This window comes from Euprymna scolopes, chromosome 9, assembly GCF_053919585.1.
Source record: "Euprymna scolopes isolate OS-2025 chromosome 9, ASM5391958v1, whole genome shotgun sequence".
Lineage (NCBI taxonomy): Eukaryota > Metazoa > Mollusca > Cephalopoda > Sepiida > Sepiolidae > Euprymna > Euprymna scolopes.
This window is the reverse complement of record NC_136490.1, coordinates 94979112-94985296: the sequence shown is the minus strand read 5'-3', so window position 1 is coordinate 94985296 and position 6185 is coordinate 94979112.

The window sequence follows — 6185 nt, the reverse complement described above, 5'->3', positions numbered from 1 at the left end:
TTCATGAGCAGAGATCTGAACTTTATGCTATTAATGCCGGCGTATCACACTAATCTATTCGGAGCCCATCTATTTATTTATTTATTTTTTAATTTTCAGTAGTGGCCCTTCAAGTAAGATATTTTATTAATATCTACGCAAACAGCAGAACCTCGAAGACTATTAGTGATAAAGACCTTGTCGATTCTCTCTATCCATCTCTATATCTTTCTATACTCTTTCTCTCTACTGATATGAAATACGTGGCACAACGGAGATAAAGTTTCTTATAACATTTATTGGCTCCCAAACTAAAGCTTATTTATTTTCGCCATAAACGCTCAGATCCGTTTCTAACGGAAATCGTTTGAAATAAGGCACGGAGCCACTCGTAATAAGAACAAAAGATTATTAAAGACATAAGATTCTTATTGACCTATTTTCACTTTACTATTGAAGACAAAGAAATGCATGTTGTAGTTCGTAGGGAAGGAGTCCCATGGTAATGTGTTCGCAGAAACTCTGAAAACATTTGATTTTTATGTACACAGAAGAAAAGAAAGTTCATTACAGGGGGTGGCATGAAAAGGTGAGTTCTTGCTGTTAATGATTATACAAAGGATAAAACTCCGTCGAGCACTTACGATGGAAATAATGAAAGAAAGAGGATGTGTAGCGCAGTATACGGATGATCCCTCCACTAGATTTCGAAGTCAATTTTGTACTTTGTTAATGCAGGAAAGATTGCTCTGCGCTCAACCTCTCTAGATATTGTAGCAGTATTCCTTCTTGAGAAGTATCTTATAAATGGTCTTTTTCACGCTTTAGTTATTTTTTTTTCTTTTTATTCCGTTTTCTGTTGGCTTTCCACATTTCTGTCTGTATATTCCGATTTTCTATCGGAACCATTTACAGAGGTCTGTCGTATTGTTATTTACTTTTCTAACAGACCGCGGAAACGCATATGCAAACGACAAGCCGTGTGCGAAGTGACGTCACGGTAGAGAAAAAGATAAAGACTATAAAAAGAACTTGTGAATAGACAGACGAGGACGTCCAAGAAGACAGAGGTCGGAGAGCAGGATCATGATCACGTTTTAATAAATGTCGTGACTACAACAGGTAAAGGTAAGTGAAGTTATTACTTGTCTGCTGTTCTTTGAGACGTACTCTGCTACAACGTGTTGGGTCCCAAGTTTTGACATATTAATGCGTGTGTAAATGTGTGTACTACATTACACTTTTAGTCTATATTTTCATGACTATTCCTATAAACCTGTTAGTTTAGTATAGTCCATTGTAACTGGATTTATAATTATTAGATTGAGCTAAAGTGCAAGATGCATTGAAAACAAATGATAGTTTATGTTTACTATTTGTAAATATTAATTCAAGTAGTATTTGTATTAGTAATATTATTATGAATACTATAAACCTAAACTATAACTAAACCGAACATCATTACTGAAGACTTGACCAAAATGATGGGAATCTGTATTACATAAGCCGAAAGAGTTAATATGAGGTAAAACAAAACAAGAAAACTAAGCACCATGAATAAATATTTGAAGAAATAAAGAACTTCAAACATTTTTTGTTTTACCCAAAGGAAAAGGGGTGATAAGCCGTAAACCAAACAAAACCGTATTATAAAATATTTAAAGATATAAGAAAACTTGAAGTACACAAACTTATACCACATCGATCGGATCCAGCATTAAACCATCCGAAAAAAGTAACTCTATCTATCTATCTATCTATCTATATATATATATATATATATATATATATATATATATATATATATATATATATATAAGTGAAAGTGTCTGTGTGTCTGTGTGTCGGTGCATTTCCCTACGCAATAACTTTACAGACTCGAAATTTCCCTACGCAATAACTTTACAGACTCGAAATTTGATATACAGGTTACTGAGATTTGCGAAATCGATATGATTCGTTTTTTGGCCAGAAATTTGGCGATTAAGGGGTCAAAGTTCAACGATTTAACCTTTGAGAACTCTACCAAATTCTTCCGACAATTTTGGGTCTACGCACTTGAAGATTTAGATATAGGTTCCTTGGACATGGATCTAACTTAATGACTAGATTTGAGCCCAAAACAATAAATTTTAAGGTGCCATAATAGGGGTCAAAGTTTTAAAAAAATTGACCTCTGCGGTCTCTTCCAAATTAGACAATTTCTGCTCTAAATATTTGAAATTTTACATAAAGGCTATTCAGAGATAGAGCAAGCTTTTTCATCAGTTTGGGTCGAAAATTTTTAGTTACCCATATATAAATGTATGTATGTATGTCTGTTAGCATGTCTGCCATAAACTTTCAATAGAGGCGACGGATTTTTCCAAACTCAGTATCGTTTTAAAGTTCGACCTTTCATACGACAAATATCGAAAAATTGGCTAAAAACATTAATATCTTCCCCTTCAACTAGGCACTTTTCTACAGGAGAGGGTCACTTTTTTCGCTGATATTTTTGAAAGTTATTCACTCCTTTAGATTGTCTAGCCTTAATTTAAAACAATGTCGCTTCCGGTTTGGCGGTGGTCGTAACAGCATAAACGTTAGGTTTTACCCCGTTCTTTTCCTCCTTTGTAGTACGGGTTCGAGCCTGCCTTCCTACCACCACTTTTTTTTTTTTTTTTGCTCAACATACACATCCAAACGCCCGGGCAACGCCGGGCGCCCATGCTAGTATATATATATATATATATATACAGAGAGAGAGAGAGACAGACAGACAGACAGACAGATATATATATATATGTATATAGATATATATATATATATATATCTATATATATATATATAAAAGTGTGAATGTGTTTTTGGGGACACTTCTAAACCTATATACTCAACGAATTCTTTATCTACAGACATAAAATTTTATATATAGGGTATTCTGACAAGTGGAATATTTTTAATCCGTTTTCACCCAAAGAAGAAAGTAGCTAAGATGTAGAAATTGAAACTTTGCTATGTAGGAGTGATCGGATTTTCCTCTGTTTGTCAACTGTTAAACAAATGCGCATGCAAAAAAAGTTCACATTACAGATCACTTATGTTTAGAATGAGTAGGTTTTTAGACAAGATTTACAGGTCTTGGCAAACTGCCATAATGGTCATCATACTTGACTCGCTGTTTTTAGGTTTCGATCTCAGTTCGAGTTTTTTTTTTTTTTTTACTTACATGAATTGACTTATTTAAAATAGAAACATAACACTCGCATGCAAATGTCTCAGTTTCTGTACGAAGTAAATAATAACATTAATGCATATTTAACCATCAACTTACGCCGGACGTCCAGCTACTATATCTATAAAAGTGAAAATGTGTGTGAGTGTATGAGGACAATTCTCAAACTATATACTCAACGTATCAACAGACTTGAAATTTTGTATATAGGATATTCAGACATGTGGAAAACATGTTAATCCGTTTTCATCCAGAAAAACGGGCTGCTACTGGATCAGAATTAAAAAATTCATACAGAGGGTAGTCGGATTTTTATCTGTTTCCTAACTTTTTCACGAATGCGCATGCGTGAATGGTTCACATAACAGATTCATTATGTTACAAATAAGTAGGTTTGAACACACTTTTTATGACCGGGAACCGCCGGGCGGCTTGCCTGTATTCCGTAATACAACCATTACAACAATATTTTCCTATTTACGCACGCGCCAGGCAAGATTGAAAATCGACATATATACTACAATTTGATCATTGCCTTCTTTTTGGAGTAATATGTATATGTACACACGTATATATATATGTATATGTATATATATAAATATATATATATATATATATTGAGTAAAATGATTCATAATTTATAATTAAAAATCGGTTTCAAAAGGAAGAACAAACAGAATCAATATATCTTACGATCGTTTCGGAAATGATTTTTTTTATTGAGATAGACAATACGTCTTGAACAATAATTTAATCATTTGATTTCATAAAACAAAGTCTCCTGCTCAGGAAAAAAAAGGTAGGTGGGGTTTAAAGACATCAAAAATAAAACTAGCATTTTTAAGTAAGGCAGATATATCTGGAAAATATCTAAAATATAAAGAAAAACAGTTACTTATTTTCATGTTGATAAACAAAGTAAAATAAAATAAAATAAAAACGGGTGGCAAAGTATATATATATATATATATATATATATATATATATATATACGTAGTATTTTTTGTTGATTTTTTTAAACGATATTGAGTTTAGCATCTTCACCTTGAAGATCGAATGTTTCTTTTAGAAATTGCCCATTTTTATTTTGGACGTAAACAAATAATATTTTTATTTATTTTTAAAACAGTAATCTACGTACATGCATGTTTCAGGGCCCTACCCCTCTTCAGCGTAGCTTGACTGTTATTAGGACTCGAACGCTGGACCTTATCTATTTCAGTCCACCGCCCTTATCCATTACGCTATGATGCCATAGACGGTTTACTGTTTACTTTTTATCGTTTATAGATTTACGTAGTTTTTTTTTTGTTGTTGATTTTTGTAATTTTTTAGAAATTGCCCATTTTTTATTATATTTTGGACGTAAACAAATAATATTTTTATTCATTTATTTATTTATTTTTAAAAGAGTAATCTCCGTATGTTTCGGGGCGCTACTCTCTTCAGCATAGCTTTACTGTTATATATATATATATATATATATATATATATATATATATATATATATATATATATATGTAATATATACATATATATAATATATATGACTGTTATATATATATATAATATATGACTGTTATATATATATAATATATGACTTTTATATATATATATATATATATATATATATATATGAGCAAATAGTTAATAAAATATGTTAAAAACACTTTGAAATGAGTTAAAAACATATTTAATCTGAAAAGTAAACACTAGATAAATGGATAGTCCTTAATCCGCGGAGTTTCGAAATACATCAGAGGGTAGGAATTAGCAAAATGCGGGATCGGATTTTGCATGCAGAAGTATTTGATGAAACAACAAGTAAGTCAAAGATCTTACTTGAAAACAAAAAAAGTGAAGCAGAAGGAACATAGTGAAGAAAAAGGTGATTACACATGAATGGATAGTCTGGTGGAAAATAAAAAATCCAGTGGTCGAAAAATCCAAATGTAAATCTTCAAGAAAGTTAAAAGAATTTCCATTTGTACAAGTAAAATCCAAGGAAATCCAGTAATTGGAAGAAGATGGTCCATAATAATCCAAAGGCAGAAATCCATGGAATAATTCACAAAAATGTGTACAAGGAATAAAGAAAAGATTCCAATAATATTAATAAAAGAAAAATAAGATATGCTTTTCACTCTACTTCCGAGGCATAAAAATAAATAAGAAAGATCAGGGAAGAGAGGAGAAAGTTAAAAGAATTTCTTGAAGTTTTACATTTGGATTTTACCGTCACTGAATTATTTATCTTCCACCAGACTATCCATTCATGTGTATTCACCTTTTTCTTGGCCATATTCCCTCTGCTTCACCTTATTTTGTTTTCAAGTAAGATCTTTGACTTACTTGTTGTTTCATCAAATACTTTAGCATGCAAAATCCGATCCTGCATTTTGCTAATTCCTACCCTCTGATGAGAAGGAAAGTACTTTTTCGAAACTCCGCGGATTAAGGACTATCCACTTATCTAGTGTTTCCTTTTCAGCTTAAATATGTTTTTAACTCATTTCAAAGTGTTTTTAACATGTTTTATTAACTGTTTGTTCGTATATATATATATATATATATATATATATATATATATATATATATATATATATATATATATATATATATATATAGTATCCAACTATTCTAGTGCAGTAGGGTATTGTAGGACTTTAACAGAATTGCTTCGTTCTCCGGGAATAATCATTTTTATGAAAATAGGTTGGCTAAAATCTATATCCGACAGAGTGGCATTCCACCGAGTTCGAAATTCTAAGAGTTATAACGCTATCAGTTATATGCGCATTCGACTTTGTCTTCAAGGAAATCACCCTTTAATATGGTGTACGTTTTTTGTTCACCGTTTCCGATGCTTGACTCGCACGAGCGTACGTAAATAGTTAAACAAGCGTGAACATAATGGAAGTTGATCGCCAGGTTATCTGGTCGATCAACAAAAGTCTTTGAAGAAAAATGAATAAGCACGTAAAACGAT